Source organism: Falco cherrug, chromosome 7 (genome assembly GCF_023634085.1).
Source record: "Falco cherrug isolate bFalChe1 chromosome 7, bFalChe1.pri, whole genome shotgun sequence".
Classification (NCBI taxonomy): domain Eukaryota; kingdom Metazoa; phylum Chordata; class Aves; order Falconiformes; family Falconidae; genus Falco; species Falco cherrug.
The window spans coordinates 11,832,872-11,852,314 of record NC_073703.1 but is presented as its reverse complement, the minus strand read 5'-3'; the positions used below and the strand labels follow the sequence as shown (position 1 = coordinate 11,852,314).

Genomic DNA, 19,443 nt, shown 5'->3' with positions numbered 1-19,443 from the left:
ACTAGCTTAAACATGTGCAGTGCCAGGGTTTATGCTGCCATTTGGGCTGGGGCTTGGCAACAGAGGGGGTGGCTGGTGCCCTGGGGATGCTCATCCCTCTGAGCTCATGGAGGGCACCCCAGGGAAACTGCCTCTTGCAGCTGGCTGGAGCTTTTGGGGTGCAGGGAAGGGCTGACACCTCCTTGGTGAGGGGAGTGGTGAGGATGCAGCCCGGAGTGGCAGGGCTGCACAGGGCTGTTAATCATAGAATCACAAAATCGTTTAGGTTGGAAAAGACCTTTAAGATCATTGAGTCCAATCATTAACCCAGCACTGCCAAGTCCACCACTAATCCATGTCCCTAAGCACCACATCTATGCGTCTTTTAAACACCTCCAGGGATGGTGACTCATCCACCTCCCTGGGCAGCCTGTCCCAGTGCTTGACCACCCCTTCAGTGAAGAAATTTTTCCTAATCCCCAATCTAAGCCTCCCCCGGCACAACTTGAGGCCATTTCTTCTTGTCTTATCACTTGTGACCTGGGAGAAGAGACCGACCCCCCTCGCTGCAGCCCCTTGCAGCAGCTGTGGGGAGCGATAAGGTCCCCCCTGAGCCCCCTCCTCTCCAGGCTGAGCACCCCCAGCCCCCCCAGCCGCTCCCCATGGTTCTTGTGCCCCAGCCCCTTCCCCAGCCCCTGCCCGGCTCTGGACACGCTGCAGCCCCTCAGTGTCCCCCCTGCAGTGAGGGGCCAGCGCTGACCCCAGGATTCGAGGGGCGGCTGCACCAGTGCCCAGCGCAGGGGGACGGTCACTGCCCCGGCCCCGCTGGCCACGCTGTGTCTGACACAAGCCGGGCGCTGCTGGCCTCCTTGGCCACCCGGGCACACGGGGGGCTCATGCCCAGCCGGCCCAGGCTGCAGCGCTGTGTGGGGCTGGTGTGACCCACGGGCAGGGCCCGGCTGAACCTGACACAACCGGCCCCGGCCCCTGGGCCCGGCTGCCCGGCCCCTCTGCAGAGCCCCCTGCCCCCCAGCAGGGCAGTGCTCCCTGAGGGTGCGCTCTGTCCCCTTGGCCCCATCTTCCTTCTGTCCTTCCTTGTGGATGGGCGTCACATCTGGTAACTCTGCTGGGACCTCCCCAGGTGGCCAGGGCTGCTGGTCAGTGATGGAGAGCGGCTCGGGGAGCGCTTCGCCCAGATCCCTCAGCACCCTGGGGTGGATCCCGTCTGTCCCCATAGACCTGTGTGTGTCTGAGTGCTGCAGCAGTTGCTGACCATTTCCCCTTGGGTTATGGGGGCTTCATTCCGCTCCCCGTCCCTGTCTTCCAGCTCAGGGGGGCTGCGTACCCAGAGGACAACTGGTCTTGCTATTAAAAACTGAAGGGAAGAAGGCATTCAGTACCTCAGCCTTTTCCTCACCCCTTGTCACGATGTTTCCTCCCACATCTAGTAAAGGATGGAAGTTCTCCTTAGCCCTCCTTTTGTTGTTAATGTATTTATAGAAACATTTTTTACTTTTTTTTTTAATGGCAGCAGCCAGATTAAGTTCTAGTTGGGCTTTGGCCCTTCTAATTTTCCCCCTGCATAAGCTCACAACATCCTTGTAGTCCTCCTGAGTTCCCTGCCCCTTCTTTGGCTGAGATGTGACTGCTCGGCCCGTCAAGCTCCATCCACAGTGCCTCCTCTGCACAAGGGACCTGCTGTCCTTGCTGTGCAGCTCCATGTTCAGAGTGTACGGTACGTGTCCAGCCTTCCCAGCCATTCCCAGGTGATGGTGAAACAGCTTTTGTCCAGGAGGTATGGTGTGGATGCTCCCTTGGCCAGGGCAGTGCTGTGTGCACCTCCCTGCCCATGCACACTCCCCTTGCACCCTGCTTGCCTTCGAACACAAATCTCAGTTCTCGCTTCCTCCTTTTTTACCCTTTTGCACACATGCATGCCCTCATCTCACCTTATAACCAGCTGCTTGGACTGAACCTAACTTCCCCCCCTCCCAGCGTCCCTGATGAAGCCTTGCAGGCTCAGCAAGGAAACATGGGGGTGGGCACCACGCAGAATATTTATACAATGAATGAATGAAAACAGTGCTAATTTTATGTTCCTCCCCAGCCTGGGATGGAGCAACACAGGAATACAGCACCTTTTGTACAGTCATAGGACATCTCCTCTGTTTGCTTTTCCCCCAGAATGCCTCTTCTCACCCTGCGCAGTATAAACATATTGCTGTTGACCTTGGAAGCTGGCGGAGAGATTACGTCAAGCCTGTCAGGTTTGCTGGGCTGGATATTTATGGTCTCGCACTCTTTTACTTTGGCTGCAGAGGTGACGTACACTGCGCACACTCAGCCATGTGCTGGGCTCCGAAGCAGGGTTGGCTGCCTCTCCCTGCATGCCGACAGGGCAGCGGGGAAGCCTGGGGGTCTCCCTGACCCCCAGTGAAACTGGCTGCGCAGGGTAAATTCTGCAGAGAGTTTCTCCTTTTGCTTTGTTTGGGGTTTTTTGTCAAACAAGGTTTTTGTGGTGTTCGTTTTATTTCAATGAAATGTGTTTGCTTGTCTGAGCTTGGTGAGGAAGAGGAGGTGAGAGGATGCAGGAGTGCAAAGAACAGGCAGCAAATATTGTCCGGCAGCAGGTGTAGCTCCTTCTGCCTTCTTCAAAAAGCTTCTCTGCAAAAGAAGCACTGGTGGCCTGTGTCAGGCTCTTCAGCTGCTTTGGAGCTGGGAGAGGTTGCTGGAAAGGCTTTTGACATGAGCATACCAATGCTCCTCCACAAAGAAATATTTTAGCTGATTTGCCAGTAGTGAAAAGGAAGCTCAGCAAAACCAGCGATGGCCTGCCACTGCGGAAGGGGCTGCTCGGCAGCGCTGGGTATGACTTGTCCTCTGGCCAGTGTTGCTGAGAAACAGGAGGAATGAACCTGTGCATCTCAGTGCTGAGAGGTGCATGAGGTGCTCCTCACCCAGAGTCACTTATTTCTAGGAGGGGAAAGGCTTCCTCCTAGGCACTAGAAGGAACATCTTATGTATCTCCCACTCAGAAGGTCATGGATATTGTGCTGGCTGCTTTAAAATCCCTGCAGAGGACTAGGCCAAGACACTCAGCTGCAAAGAGCTTTCCACTTTCCAGGAATCCTCCAGGCTGAGCAGCTTCAGCTGACAAATGAGGGGATCTCAGACATACTCGGCTCTGCTGGCATGAAACAGCCCAGAGGTCATTTTTTAAGCAGAAAGTCCAAGAACATTCACAGCAGGCAGTGGGCTTTTCTTACTGTAGTTAAATGGGTTTTCAGTCCTTCAGTAAGAGGTGTACACTCATCTTTTGGAGGTCAGCCTTTTCTGTCCTCCATTAACACAAGAAGCCCCTTGAGCCTTTTAACCGTCTCAGTCTTGCCCTGGAGTATTCATTTTCCCTTCCCCGTGTACATCTCAGTTCCTAATTTGCAAGTGAAATAGGTTTCATGCTGGTAGACAAGAAAATATTGTTAAAAAGTCAATCTCAAAACCAAAATCCCACTCAAAGCTTCACACTTTGACAGTAATATTTATACGGACCTGCATATGACAGATGTGGATTTAAGATCACCACTAGACGCCATCTGCCATCAGCCCTTTTCCCATGGGAGCAGTCAGAGCTCAGTAGCAGACTTATATGGAAGGAGAAGAGTGTCAGGGGCTTCTCCAGGCACGACACATGGAGACCTTGATAAATTATCCAGCCCCAGGGTTGACAGTGAGTTGGCAACTTGTTCCTTCCACTTATTTTACATTTATTATTAGTCTTTCTCTTTCTTGGTTTATTTACCCACAAGACCTCAGCCTCTGGTTTCAGCCTTTCAATCCTTGTTTTTCAGTCTTCAGCAAACGTATCTTTTTGTTTGCCGCAGAAGAGAGCATGTTTCTCTGTCTGGGTTGTAGGGTGGGTAGGTGGAGCTGGAGTTTTAATTCAGAAGGCCAAGAAATATCCTCAGGGTTACTCCTAATAGCACACCTCATCTTTTTCTGCCAGTGCAAGATGTAATCTGCCTCATTTTTTAGCTCTGACAGGGGGAGATCAAACTTTGCACTAAAAAACCCCATGGTTGGAGAACAGGTTGTGACCCTCCCATCCTTCCCTCGGCACTGGAGCAGCTCTCTGAGGAGCATCCAGAGTTATGAGAGATGCTCATATGGTTCTCCATCACCAAAGACACCTCCATACGGCCTCCTCCTTTTCCTTAGCTCCTTGCAGCTGAGCCCTTCACCACATGTTGATGTCTGTCTGTGCCCTCTGCTGAGTTTCTAGTCTGATGATATGAATGGTAGATGTTTGAACCTGGGCTGAGGCATATGTGGTGTGGCTGGTAAGAAAAGCTTGTCTTGGCTTATGCTTGTGTTAGGAGAGAACATCTTGAACTGCCCTACATTTTTGCATCTGTGCTGGGATATAGATCCACACTCACTGCCAAATACTGAACCAAGCTAGGATGCAGGGGAGAAGTCCTCAGGACACCTTCCCAGCAGTCTGTGTGCTTCTACTTTACTGATTGCTGTTGCTTTCTTAAAAACCCAGATGCGAATGCGCTCAGAGCTCTTAACAGGTCTGTCTTTGATAACTGGTGCTTCCTGGCATCTGTACTTTTATGTGCATCCCTCACTGGTCTGCAAAATGGTGGCTGCACCTCCAGGAGGCATTTCTGTGGGCTCTCCAGAGGTTCCTGGTGCCTGAAGCTGAGTCAGGGTTGGACAGGTCCACCTAAGGGGATGCTACAGTGGAAAACAAAGGACTAACGTCCAAATCCCCCCCCATTCAACAGAGAAGCTCTGCAGATCAAGGGCTCGCTGAAAATATTATTCCTCGGCTGGGATGCAAAGATCTCAGTGTCAATATTTGTGAAGTAGGAAGGGCCCTGCCAGCTGCAGCATTTCCAGAAACAAGTCTCTGTGCTCAGAGCTGGGGCAGCTGCTTGGGGCTCAGCCTGGGACACCTGGGACTGGGGCTGCTGCAGGATCCCCCACCTGGATCTGCCCCATGAAGCTGGTGAGGTGAAGGTGGGATGGCTCTATTCACAGCCCTAAGCTGCCCCTTTGAGGTTTGTGTGAGATTTATACGGTTCTTCAGAGAAGCAGACAGCAAGCGTTGCTTTGATGCTGTGGTGTTTCTGCTTTGGCAAAATGCAGAAGTGAACTGGTTTTGATACGGCGTCAGAGTTGCCTGAGGGCATGGGGGAAGAGTCTTGATGTCTGCAAAGGGATAATATTGCTCTGGTGCAGTCACCCCATCAAAACGCTGCTTCCTTGGGGGGGCGAGTTAACAGTGACGTGAATCTCACAGCCCTGAAATGGGTGTGTGCAGGCAAGAAGCTGAGCCTTGATGTAATGATGCTGATGGCAGGCTGCAACAGTAACGTCACTGTCCCCAGGAGGGGACCAGCCACCTCAGAAAGAATGGGCTAGGAGCCTGAACCTGACATAATGCCAGGACCCTTCAGATGAGTGAGTAACAGACCTGGCACGGTTACCAGATAAAGACTGGCTGCTCCCATAGCATATAAACTTGACCTCCTTCCCTTCTTTCTTTCTTCTTTGTGGTGTTTCAAGTAAGTCCCAAATATGGGGATAATGTTCCCCTAAGTGGTAAGTGCTTGGTATTGGTTTTGGAAAAAAAGATGTAAGAATACTTCCTTGTGTGAAAGGAGTGACAGCTATGCTCACTTTTGAAAGTCGTTCACTTTCTGGACCCTCTTTTCCCAAGCATTGTTAGAAAAGGCCACCTACGTGGCCCAGGTGGCAAGCAAAAGCAAAAGCCACTGCAAGAGAGACTGGAACTGAGCAGCAGCTGACAGTTATGAAGAGGGAAGCGATAAACCACAGCAGAATTAAGCAGACCAAGGAAATCCCTCCACTAGGCAGTGAGGGCTGGGGGGGCTCCAGAGCGCTGGTGGTGTGGCCCTGAGGAGAGCTGGGCTGGAGCAGGGCTGCTGTGGGGAGGGACGGAGGTGCAAGCAGAGAGCCTAGGCTGCAGGCGGAGGAGCACCGGGAAGGGTGCAGGGTCCGTAGGTTATGACCGAGGTGTGTTGACAGGGCTGTGTGCGCACCTGGGTGCTACCCAGGGATGGGGCAGCGAGGTGTCGAGATGCACAGGTGTGGGGAGGAGGTTAAACAGTCCCTCACTTCCAGAAACAGAATAAATTCCCTTTCTCTTCCTGGATGCTGTGAATGCATCTTGGCCTTTGTGAGAATAAAAGACTGACTGACCCATCCCTGCCTTTAAAGGATCCTGGTCAGCTGCCACCCTGCCTCATATCCCTCCTTCCTTCAGAAACAGCCCTGACACAGGCCACACATATTCTGCCATTCAGCAGGCAGCCTGTTCTTTGGCCTGGGACTATTCAGGTGGGAAAACAGCCTTTCAGAGCTTTGTGATTTGTTTCACCCTTTCCTTTGTTGGGTCCTTTTACAGGAACCCAAAAGCAGCTGTTGTGAAAAGACAGCAGAGACTGTGTGGACCTTGGGTAACTTTTTTGAAGACCGTGAGACCTGCCAACCAGCCAGAGAGAAAGGATCTTACTGTGTTGATTTGTTTTCTTTGGTTTATGGGGGGAAAAAATATTTCACACATAATTAGAGCAGCCACAGAGAGATTGTATTAAAGGCGCTTTACTGGAAATTTCAAGGGACAGAACAAGGGAAACCTGTGTTAACACTAGCAACCAGGAGAAGGACCTTGCCTGCAAAATGGTGGGGAAGGACAATGTGGAGTGTTCAAGCTGCAAGAAAGAAACTGTTCAGGAGGGCAGCATGTGCATCAGGGCCTGTGATTAAACTAAGCTACTGTGGGCTGTGATGCTCCTGCTTCCCTCCCCCAGATCCTGTGAGTGCTGCAGACTGCCAACCTGGGTGGTCAGGTGTGGAGTGCACGGGTAAGACACCACTCCTATGGAGGGAGGAGAGCAAGGACCAAGCGCCTGACTTACTCAGAAACCCTGGTGTCTCCTTCAGCTAAATCCACCCATTTTCAGCCCTGTGTCAGCAGGTAAAACCAGCTGGTCTTTCTGTCTTGAAGACCTCTCCAACATGCGGTAAGAGTTCTTGCCCCCTTCTTCCATCTACTGACCCCACTCCACACAGAACAGCAGTTCTTTGAATGCAAAAACTCCCAAGACAGATTCAAGCTGCTCAACCTCGTCCATACTCTAGTGACAAGACCATCACAGACCTCTTTCTTTCCAGGTGTTTCCATGAAACCCATCATCAAGGGCTTTGCAACCCCTAGAGCTCTAAGTTCCCTGGTGGACCTTGCTGTATCTGTGTGTGTTTCCCTCTAAAAAGTGATTTGTGTGAGTGAGGCATGACCTTATCTGGCTGAGGTGTTTGCCATTGTTGGGAATTTTGGACCCCTTGGGCTCAGTGAGATCCCTGAAAATAAAGATCTTGAGTTTCTTGTTTACTCTAGTTTGAGGGAAACTGATATGGGGAGCGAAGGACTGACCCATCCATGAGACTTATGTTACTACTTTATTGCACGGCATCTATTGCTGATCTCTCTGAGCTCTCCACCCATGCTGATGTGTCACTTTAACTTGTGACACAGAAATACCATTATTCCTGCTTTAAAAGAAGTGCATAGCCTTGCCCAGGGCTGTGTTAAAAATCTCTGCTTTACATATATTTAGCTGCCTACAAATAGCCCTGCAGTGGCTCGCTATGGTTATTCCCAGGCAGGGGAAGCAGCATTTAGACTCCCCTGTTTGCAAATCCTGCTCTTCCCTACGAAAATGAAACTTCTATGAAAACCAAGTGCTCGCTGCTGTCTGGTTTGTCTTCTTTATTGTTGCTCACTTCATTTTTAAAGCTTACATCATTCTGTGGCCAGCAATGTCGTGGGTACCTTACAAGAGCCACTCTCTCCCAGGTTACCTGAGGGCAACGCCAGAACTGAACAGCAGCTCTACAGAAGGCACGAATATACTGCGGCCATTTATTTCCTGCTGTGCTTAGGAGATGAGTGAAGCATATTTGTGGTGATTGCTGTTAGACCTTAGGGAGGAGCATTGCCTGGTGGTCAGTGCAGGGACCAGCAGTCAGGACTTCTGGGCTGTTTGCGCAGTAATGCCACTGACTTTGAAGATAAAGTGACATGACCCGGTCTCCTCATCCTTGACAGGGGCATCAGGATATTTAGCTACTCCACAAATAAGCTGGCAACACCCGGATTATTCAGTAATTCAACAGCTGCTCAATTCTTGATATGTCACCTCAGCTGCCACGCTGTGTTGTTCTGGCTGGATGGTGGTGCTTGGCTAGAGAACACAAAGTTAGGGGTGTTGAGCATGGAGGACAATGGAGGTAAAGCAGAGCACACAAGTCACTCAGCACTAAATTCAAGCTGTGCCCACTCTTTTTCTTGGGAGCTCATCACCTTTCTTCTTCTCCCTTTTGGACTTTGTACCTTTCCCTGCCAGGATCTGCCTGGTGAACCCTGTATGTCACAGGTGAAAGTGATGCACTAGTACTGCTGGGTCTGAGAATGGTCCTGAGTAACATGGCATGCATCTAGCCTCTGCTGGCCAAGGAGAACCTGGGCATTGGGAATTAGATTAAGTAAGTGAGTATTTCTGCCCATTCCTAAGCTATTGCCTGAAACTCAGGATGCGGATTAATTGGGAAGCAGTACCAGGAGGCAGGGAAGGATCTGGGACAGTGTTTACAGCACTCCTCCTTGGTACCGGGGGAGGGTGGCCAAGAATAACCCTCCATTAGCCATTAGCAAGGTGAACTGGCTGGATTTTTCCATTTGCCCTGTGTGTGGCTCTCATCTCTGTCCCTTGGCGCGTGCCAGCCCTGGAAAAGCCACTGCCCCGGTTGTCCCCAAACAAGCTTCTCTATTCAACACTGCTTAGCCTGTGGGGAGGAGGCTGAGGTGCGAGGAAGGACAGCATGCATCCCCAGCAGCCCATAAGACACGTAGGTGGCAGCGGTCTCTTTGTTGCCACTCTTGCCTCATTTAAAGCCACACTGTTTACCTTCCAGTCTGGATGCAGAGGTGGAGGGCTGGCAGGCAGGCTCTGCCTCATGGTACCCTCGGGGCAGGAGACAAAAGATGGAGGAGGGAAGCAGGGCTGGTGGCAGAGCCAGCCAGGTTGGCAGGGATTTTCCTTTGATGTGTGTCTCTGGGCAGCGTTGTTCCATGCTCCCTTGGCCACTACAATTATGCTGCTCTCTTCCCTGCCAATTTTCCATGTCCGTTAGTGCTGAGGTTGGTTCATGACATTTATTCTTTCTCTGCTGAGGTGGGCAAATAAGCTACTGGCATGTCTCTGGTTTAAGAAAGCCAGTGGTCCAGTGCCTTTGCCACAGCCATGCATGCACCACAGCAAAACAAGGCAGCACAAGTGGTGGGAAAGGAAGATCTAGAAACAAAGTGTCCCAGAGCATGCTCCGTTCCCACTGCCTGGGCTTGGTATTGCTCCACAACTGGGACTCCTCCCCACAGACCCCACAAATTACAGTACTGGTCTCAGGTGGCATCCCTGTCTCCACAAGTACCTGGGCCAGGTACGTGACCACTGCACCAGCGAAAGGTTGGTAGTCCCTAGCTACAAGCACACTCAGAGTAAGAGTCCATCGCACTCCCTGCCATTTATTTGAGTGAATGATAAGAGCATCGCCTCCCTGCTGCTGGCCCTGCCAAGTTCTGTCACTTTTGTCCTCTCTGACAGTCCCCAAACAAAGGCACCTTAATTTTATCTTGCCTGCATAACTTGAACCAGAAAGGCAGCTTGAACACAGGAGGAAAACTACCCCCTTGCTGTGTGACAAGGAGTTACTCAATGACACCTTCAGAAACCCAGCTCTGAGCAGGAAACTCATTCAAAAAACACTTGTCAAGTGAATATAAGCATACAATGTGATATAACAAGTCAATTATTTTAAATTCCCTCAAAGCAGCAAGCCTGGGGAGAGCTGATGGGAAACTTCTGCCCCAAGATCAACATCAGAGAGCCAGGATTAGAAACCAGCTGGGAGAGATGGGGTAGATTGAGAATAAATGGTCACTTTTCAATTCCGCAAAAGAGAGATGACACGAGAGATTTATGAGGTTGGATGAAGAAGCAACTGGTCTGGTATAACAGCTTCTGGCTCTCTGGACAGCAATACATTTGCCTCCCTCACATGGATCCAACCTCCCCATGGAGCCTTGGTCTGTGCTGCAGTGAACTCCTGCTGAGGGAACTTCAGTATGTAAAGATACAGAAAGAGGTTTCCTTTCTAGGCACGGCTGTGAGCCGCACCGGAATGAAGGAACTGGTTAATAAGAGCTGAGACCTCAACGGGATGCTTGACACAGCTCAGAGCAGACTGACCTCAAACACACTCAGATATAAATTTCTGTCCTGGGGTGAGTGCTGGTGCTGTCTTCTGAGAAGCTGCCAACCTGCTGCCGTTGGAGACTCACAGAACCTAACTGCAGGGCCTGTGGCTGCCTCTGTATTTCATTTCACATGTCAGAGACCTCTGCATAAGCAACGGCAGCCAGTGGGACCAGAAAACTCCAGTTGAGAGAGAGCAGGAGTGAGGGAAAAAGCAGATTTTTAGGTTCCACCAGAGATCTATTTCCCCTCTTGTGTTGGCTGGAGAAGTGCCTGCCTGGCCAGGTGTATGTCTGCGATGAGGGACTGGAGGTGCAGCGTTTGGGCATGTCTGTATTACCACACTCACATCAAATTAAAGTGGCTCTCATCTGACCGGAGAGCACAGAGCAGGGCAAAAACCCAGGCTGCAGTGGTGCGAACCCATGGGCTGAGCGGTGTGGTGGGACGTCTCTCCTGGTGACACCCTGGTGTGCTGGGAGCCTGCTGCTACCCCCAGCCCCAGCTCCCTGGGGTGAGCCTGGCATCTGGCTCCTTGCTGTGGAGGAGTGGGTGGAATCTGCAGCGCAGCAAACCAGATGCCTAGGGCTAGGCTCCTTCCAGCGCTTGTGCTAACTCATTTAAAGCTACCTGGGATAACTGCACTTTGCTGTGCTGCTGGCAGCGCAGGCACGCGCAAGAGCAGCCCCTTTATAGAAACTCATGAAACACTGGATCAACGGCTTTAAAGGATGGGACCAAAGCTGCACACAGCCTCTGGGCTGAAAAGCAGGAATCTTGTTCCCAGTCCAGTGCTTAATTCACTAACAAGCCACTTCAGGCTATTGAAATGTCCCTCTTCAAGGCCAAGGATTGCATCTGTGTCTCAGCAGAAAAGCCTGCTGAGTTTTAATCAGGTGTAGAGAGGGATTTTACAGAGGATGTCTTTTCTCTGGGCCCTGCTCCAGCTGCTAGGCATTTGTTTCAGCAGCTGGTGGTGAATCTTCCTAAAAACATCAGTAGGCCTGATATGATAGGTATCTTGAGCTATTCTGGCTGGGGAGAGGGTAAACCCCCCATCTTCAGAAAAGGCAGCAGCAGAAGTGAAAGCAATAGGGTACAGTTCAAGGCTTGTGCATGAAAATGGCCAAAGCTTTTGATGCTCTTTACCAGAACTCTACAGGGGTCTTAGGGGAGTTTCCTGAAACAGTGTCTGTGTGGGGAAGGCAGCAGAGATATTACGGGAATGCAAGAAGTGGCCCTAACATGGTACTCATGCTTAGGCTTTGAAGGTACCAAAGAGGATATAAACCCAGGGCACCTGCCAGGGACAGCAGGAGGAAGTCCTTTGGGAGAAGGTTAAGATTCATCAGCAAAAGAGCATGGGAGCGTATGGAGCTGGGTTTCTGGACGCTAAACATAAACGCTGGGGACTGTGTGGGCATTGGGTCCAAGCTGGATTAGCGAGGATGCTTTGCCTGTTGGCCATGATTTTCTTTCAGCACATGAACAGAGGGCAGGAATTTAACATCCACTCTTGGTCTTAGTGGTAGCATGGCTGGCATTGCAACCTTTGGGTAAAAAAGAAACCTGTGTTTAATCTAAATCAGTTTGTTAATCCAGTGAGCAATTTGCATAACTGTGATTTGAGGAGGGCAGAGGTAGCTCTGGTCATTTTGTCCTGCCTGCCAGTGCCCTGGAGCTGATGACCACAGGTATCTGGCAGGGAACAGTGACTCAAGACCTGGACTTTTAGAAGTCCTGCAGCTCTCTGCACACAGAGCACCCCTGTTTATGCTCAGAGAGGGCCCTGCACTTTGCTGCACGCCGCCCAGCTTGGTTGGACAGTTGTTTTCTCCCTATCACCTTTCCTCAATCAACAGGCTCCTGTGCCTGCTGCTTTTGTATTTTTCCCAGAAGAACTCAACAGATATCTGCTGCTGAATCCTTCAACTGAATTAAGCAGGAGTTAAACTGTTGTCTGGGGTTAGACTGTTATCTGTGTGGTCTGAGTGCAGCCTTGCGCTTGGCCAGCTCAGAGAATCGGGCTACACCCACCCACCACATTTCAAGAAGACACCACTGGTCCTTCTAAGTTAGCAAAGCTGAAAGCTCTGAGAGGTGGTTGGAGGTGTGAGGAGAGCTGCTTTCTAATTCCCTCTTCTCCCATGTTACCAAGCCACAGTACACACGCTGGGATCTGCCGTGACAAGGGCAGGCTTGCTGAGGGGATCAGGAGATGCTGTGGCTCCTGACCATTCTTAGTACCCTCCCCAGCTTGGCCCTGAATGACCGTACTCCTCTAACCATGTTGGACTCGATGATCTTAAAGGTCTTTTCCAAGCTAAATAATTCTATGACACACTCTGGACAGTGTCTTCCTGCATCAGCATGGGGTGACTTGCAGAGGCCCTAGGACTCCCGGGTATCTGCGGAGGCAAGGAAGGGATGGTTATGACATTAACTCACAGGAAAATCATGAAGCTAAATGGTTAGGATGATGCCATTTTGAGTAGAAGACGGTGGCACTTTCAGAAACTCCTTTGGAATTAGATGATCTCTCATCCCATTTACCAAAGAGCTTGTAGGACCTGTTTCAGGTTGGGAGAAATGGCCATAAATAATGGGCTGAGAGAGCTGATCCAGATTCAGAGCATTAAAACTCTGAAGACCCCCTCTAAGGACGTTGGAAGGCAAGGAGCTAGTGTGGCTGCATTCACTAGTGTGATTACCTGCAAATGAAGGCAGCAGCTCTGACTCATGTGCTTATGGAGGAGAATTACAAAGAGATCTGTATTCCCAATTACTCCCCAGGCTGGAGAGCAGGAGCTGGGAGATAATGGGCAAATGAGATTCAGAGGCGGAGAAGAGCTGTTTCTCTTCCTCTGCATGGCTGCATGAAGCCCACAAACATGGGATCTGAGTGTTCTTATCTTTTACATAGCATCAGCTTAAGAAAATACAGTCATGCCTCCACTGCCAATATTCATACACATGTGCTATCTTGGCATGCTTTTTGACATCGGGATGAGGCTTAACTCAAGTGTTGATCCATGCCACACTGCAAACACAGCTTAAGGCAGTTGCTGCTGCTGGCTCAGGGGACACACTCTGATCCCTGATCCCGAAAACCGTCCTGAAGCTGCTCAGCTGCTGAGCTGGGGAAATGTTTTATGAATAAAAGCAAATGAAATTTGTTTTCACATAATTTCCTCCAGTTTTTCTCCTGCTCGTTGACAGAGAGGAAATGCTTTTCTCATGCCAGCTGGTGACACTGCTTCATTATAAATTGCTCACCTCCCGTTTTTAAGTCTTAACTGCAAAATATTCAGACAGCTCTCAGATCAGCTAGTCTGTCATCTCTGGGGCATCTGTTGGCTCCTGGGCTTGGAGTTTGGTCAGTTGCCTATAGATTTAACTCCTTTGCATGGAGACAGGCTTGGAAATCCTGGGACTGTCCAAGCAACCCCTCTGTTGTCCTCCTTGGGTGCCAGATCAGCTGTGGGAATAGGGCCAGCCGGAGACCGGAGACTCTTTTCCAATCACCTTTGAAAGGACCAGGCCACTTGGTCTTGTCTCTCCTGCACTCTCCATGCTCCCACCGCAGTGTCTGCGACCCCCCGAGGCCCCTGCCCTCCAAAAGCATCACGGTCCCCGCAGGCCCGTGTTAAATACCGCAGCATAGGAGCGTGTGGGGTATCTGTAAAGCTCCCTCCAGGAGGAGGAGGGCTGGGAGCGAGCACTCACTGGTACTTTTCCATCATCCTCCTCCTCGCAGGCTGCTGGCTGCCTCGGTGGGAGCTGTTTGTAGGGCTGAAGCCAAGAAATGTCCCATGACATGGCAAATCCTCCTTTGCCAGGAACCACCTTTGCAGCAGGAGCAGCAGCGTTTTCTCCAGCCTCATAGTCATCTTTATTTTCCTTTCCCTCTCCCAGCTAGGCAGGGGAGGGAAGGCAGCCAGCAAGCTGGTGGGGATGGAGATGTCAACTGCTTGGGGAGAGGCAGGAATTTAGCAGCCCCTGGGCAAACTCAGCACTTCAGAGGGGCTGGCTGTCTTTTGCACACCTTTGTGGATTCCAGCCCTTCAGAGGTGCTACCAGGGTTTAACTCCTCCAGTGCCAGGCTACCACAGCCACAGGTGACTGTGGTTTTCTCCCTCTCAAAATGCATCCGCTTTCTGGATGCTTGTGACACAAGCTTTTGTTTGTGACGCAAGATTTAGAAAGACAGTGGGCAAAAGAGAAGGTGGGGAAGTTCCCTAAGAGCAAGGACAAGCTCTGTGTCTCATTTCTGAGCCTTTCCTGAATGATCTAAGATAGTTTTTGGTCTGCGTTTGGTCAGCATCTGGAAGCAATGTGTGTCTTTGGTTGGCCATGTTTTATTTCATAATGGGGCTCTTCAGTGCTGTAAAAATAATAGAGGTGGATTATAAATTACCTGTCAAAACAGAACTGAAAAGAGATCCTGAGAAACCGCTTCAGCCATGAGACCTGAAGATTTTTAGTCAAGTCCTAAGGACATTGGTGATGTTATAGGCGGGTGTAACAGCGTTTATGAAGACTGGTATAAAATCCTGCGTGACAAAGTTGGCAGCATCATGTAGTAGATGTTTTACAAAGCAGTAAGCGCCCTGAGGAGGAGAGAGGGAGAGATGTCATCTAACTCTTTAGCTAACTTCAGTGCACCTGTTAGTTGTCATTGAGCTATGAGGCTTCGCCCAGCCCAGCTGTGGTGTGTGGCGCAGAGCATGGTGTATGGATGGCCACCACTTCAAGGCTTTACCCCTTTGAGGTTCCCTCATTGACTCACATGGCAATGAGACAGTTTCTTGTCCTTCTGTGAGGACAGAGGCTGTGCCTGAGCCAAAGAGCTGGACCCTGTGCCCACTTTCTCCCCAGTCCTCTGTAGTGGCTTGAGCACATCCCTTATGCCCAGTTTTGTAATGGCTTTTAGCACAGACACCATCACAACCTCTGCATTTACATGATGAGGCAGGTGAAAGAGCCAGGACCATGCTGCCACAAGGGAGCCGCACCTGCTGGAGCAAAGCAAACAAACCAAACCATCGATGTCTTATTTCACCAGAGCATGCCGACACCAGCTTACACACACACTGCAAGCGGTAATAACAGGAAAAAAACAGTCAAAACCAGTCACGGATGAAAACCCCCACCATGAACAACATGGCATTTTGTATTCTGACTGGCAGTTTTTTAAAAAATATGATGTCCCTTCACGTGGACAACAGAAAGCCATTTGAGAAAAGCAAAGCTCAGCCCAGCTCCACGAACCCCTCGAGCCAGGACCACTGTGAACTAGTCCCGTCCACTCGCCATATGCTGCAGCTACCTGGGTCTTTAAGTCACTTCTTCTCTGTCTACATTTTCCTCCCCTTTGTGATTTCGAACACTGCATGGTCTATGGCTCCAGCTGAGGAACAAGTGAGGACCTGTGTGTGCTCTGACCAGAGCCAATTGCTGTGTGTAAAGTGATTGAATAAAAAAATTAGAAATGAAAAGGAGGTTGGGGTGAGACAGCCAAAGCAAACACATGTAGCAAATGCAGGGGGAGAAGAAAGCCTTGTAAGGTCCCTAAATTGGGCAGCTCTCGGAGTGTTGTGATGGACACCAGGAGAGAAATGTGGTCTGGTTTTGCGCTGGGGGGGTGGGGGTGGGGGCTGTTCTGCCAAGTTCACCGGGACAAGGTCTGGTTACAGCATGGTGGGCAGCAGGGCTCTTTGCTCCAGAGATGTTTTGAAAAGCGAAGCTGGGCTGGGGTGGGTTTTATCAGCAGCCTTCAAGAGATGGTTTAGCTCTGGGTGGTGTTGTGGGAGCAAAGAGCACCGTGCCCTCCCCACAGTTTGGTTTATTGCAGGGCCTCCTCTCAGCTTGCCATTACTCCATGTCTTCCAGACAAAATCTTTCACATCCCCAGCTTCAGCCCCCAGCTTCTCCCCAGATTCTTTGACTCAGTCCACCTGGAAAGGAGATGCTGCTTGGGATGGAGTTGATGGGAGCACCTGTTCGGCACCCTGCCACCCCCACCGCAAACACTGGCATGGGAGCAGGTCCCCAGCATGTTCTCTTACGTGTTTGTAAGGAGCTTTTGAGTCATCCCAGCCAGAACCACAGGTCATTTGTGTACTTCGTCCTTTGTTTACTTGCCATCTACATTTGGTGATTGGCTACCAGACTCCAGCCTCCTGATTGTATAAGGCATCTTTTTAAAAACAGGACAATAATAATGCTCTTCTCCTTAGACGATTCCTTCACAGGTAGATCTTTGTGCTACCAGGTATATTGTCATTGGACTCACAAATATTTTTGCAAGCTCCCAATGGCTAAAGGAGTGTTTGTGTACAACAAACATGACCCTAACTCACAGCAAATGGACCTTGGTGCCTCTGGGGGGAATAATTGTCTGCTGCACAGCTAGCATAAGTACTGAGAGGGGGAAAACAGCTTTTCTTTAGATAATTGGCCCTCTCTTTTGACACGGCTATGTACAAAAGCCATTACAATTTGGCAGTATTTTTCATCGCTTGAGTTGGGGAATCCCCTTTTTGACCCCAATGACAGTGTTCTGCAAAACCCAGCAGCTGTGGAGTTTGGCATTGCTTGGCTTGGTGATTTGGAAAAAAGGATCAAGGTCATTCTATGTGCTCCAGAGTTTTCCATGTGCTTCCACCACCAGGTTCAGCTTACCTTCAAGCATATTGATCAATGAGAAGCTTCTGTCCCATTTCTGCCCAGTCTGTCCTTGCACTGATGACCAGAGGATATCTGATCCATGTTTACCAATCCAGCTGTCCTGTTGGAGCTAAGAATGTCTTCAGTGACTTAATATACAGTGGAGAGATTTCAAATTTCCTCTAAAAATCAGCTTCATAGCAATTATGGAGACACTGCAAGTGTGTTCATGTATGCTTATAAGTGACTGGAAGTGAGGTGTGAAATGGTTGTGAAATGCAAATCAGCCAAACTCCAATGACTAAGTGGAGCCACACTGGTTGTCCCAGCTGCAGATCTGATTGCTAGGATACATTTAATATATTACAGAAAGCAAGGAATTCAGCTTCCAACAAGAAAAAAAACCACCAAAGAAATTGTATGCCCAAATCTGAGGTTGTTCTGCATCCACGACTGGAAGAAGTTGGAGCTGGTGCTGTCTTGGGCCTATTCTAGGAAGAAGGTGATGTCTTTTTTGAGCTGTAATGCGAAAGATGCACCCTTCTGCATAAATTTCCATCAGGTAAAGTAATGTAGACTCCAGCATCACTTGGGAAGAAATGAAATTGTTGAATAAAAGATCAGCATGGGATTCAAGTCTCTCCTTGAAAGGAAACACGCTGGCTCCCCTGGGGAATTTCTTTAACAGATGGAAATCCTTATCCTTAAAGATAAAGATTGTGTCTTCAAAAGAGGGTAAAATACATTTTTTTGGTTTGTTTTTAGCTCCCAACATTATTACTCTTAATAAAACCTGAAGATACTATTTCTTTACTTGTGGCTGTCTCCTCTCTTACAGTACTCCTGGCTCAGCTTGTCCTATTTATATAGACAGAGGGAATATATCTAATCAGAAAGACAGTGATGAGTTTAAGCAGAAAGGATGTTGGTTTTGGTTGAGATTTGATAGGCATAACAATAAAATCTGGGACGGCAGTAGGGTTGATTAGTACTGAGCTTTCTTCAAGCTTTGAGAGGAAGCTGCCCCTTCCTTCCAGCCCTGGCTGTTGTTGTGGGGCTGTCAGGTACTCCCGGGAACACCCTGCAACTTTGGAAATCTGCAGCACAGCAAACAGCTGTTTGCATCTCGATTTCATGATTTAGGAAAAAGAGAAAAAGGAAAGACAGTTTTACTGTTGGCATATTCCCCCCTTAACTTGCGTGCAGTTTGTCACGTGGTAAGAGATTTAAATGGTTCCATGTCCTGCGAGCAGGAGTGTTTTGCTGATGCCCACAGCTCCTGCCATTCAAAACTGCTGGTGAATATACGTTTTCCCATCTAATCACTAAAGGAAATAAAGACCTGTTTGATCCACTATAGGGGAACCCACATTTGTGCTTATTTTCCATTTTGCACTTGTTGATAGCAAACCAGGTGCAAATGTGTTTCAGGAGCAGAAATCAAGGGCTGTCTATGTTGGTTTAGAGTTTTCTCAGAAGTGGGGTCATGGGAAGAAGGCGCCGTTTCCCCAGGCTTATGTGGATACGCAGAGTTCACCTGGAGTTTACATGGGCTGCAGCTCTGCTGCCCAGTTGCTGCTATGGTCTCTATCAAAACAATTAGCATCAAAAGAAGAAAGAAGAAAAAAGAAAAGCCCAGGGGAACATAGTCTAAGTGTAAGAAGTGAAAGTGTTAACAGAGGCCAAGAAAGATATTTCTCCTGCTGAAAATCTGTTGTGCTCACTCTGGAGCAGGGAACTGGCAGAGGGGCTGGAGCCACGTTCACATCGGCCAGCCTCCCTGAATGGCCCTTTTCAGCCTGCAGTTTATGAAGAAAAGTGGGAAGGAGCCAAAACCAGGGCGGAGGAACATATAAATACTATGTGTAAGCAATGATGGTTTTTATTTGGAAGCAGACCCATATAGTGGAGACTCACCTTGGATAACTCACAGCGGGGGTGGGAGAGCTCCTCCCATCTCCACCCATTACCGAAAAGTGAGTTTTAGGGAGGTTTTGGCTATTTGCTGAGCTTTGGGAGCTGCCTGTGCCGTGAAGGCGTATAACTCAGAAATGCTGCCAGCAGGTCCCAGTGCTCCCAGGTGCTGGGGCGTGTTTTGCTATGCCTAGATGTGACAAACACACTCCTGACTTCCCATGGGTGAAGCTTCCAGGGAGTATTAATGAAATATATGATGTGGGACTCATGCAGGGCAGCAAGAGCATCCAGCCAGGGAGCTGACACACCATCACAGAGATACTGTCATGCTGAGTGTGGCTCTGCAGAGAGTCCTTGTGGGGGACCAGCTCTAGTCTTGCAAGGGGGACAGTTTAATCTGATGTCACATGCAGAGAATATGAGTCGGGCAGACAGAAAGAAAAAAGGATGGACCTTCAACCCCCAGTGCACCTCTGGCTATTTTCTAGCCATTTCTCCCCAGAAAAATTAAGAGCAGAGTGCTTAATTAGAA

At 49.7% G+C, this 19,443-nt stretch overlaps 1 long non-coding RNA gene across 1 annotated transcript; it reads left to right on the top strand.

The window, feature by feature from the left end:
- The first annotated feature begins 3,512 nt into the window (after nt 1–3,512).
- On the top strand, nt 3,513–17,799 carry LOC129736530 (uncharacterized). The gene is made up of 2 exons (XR_008733269.1): nt 3,513–3,706; nt 16,999–17,799. It is a non-coding gene; the product is annotated as an uncharacterized LOC129736530 (long non-coding RNA).
- The last annotated feature ends 1,644 nt before the right edge of the window (nt 17,800–19,443 follow it).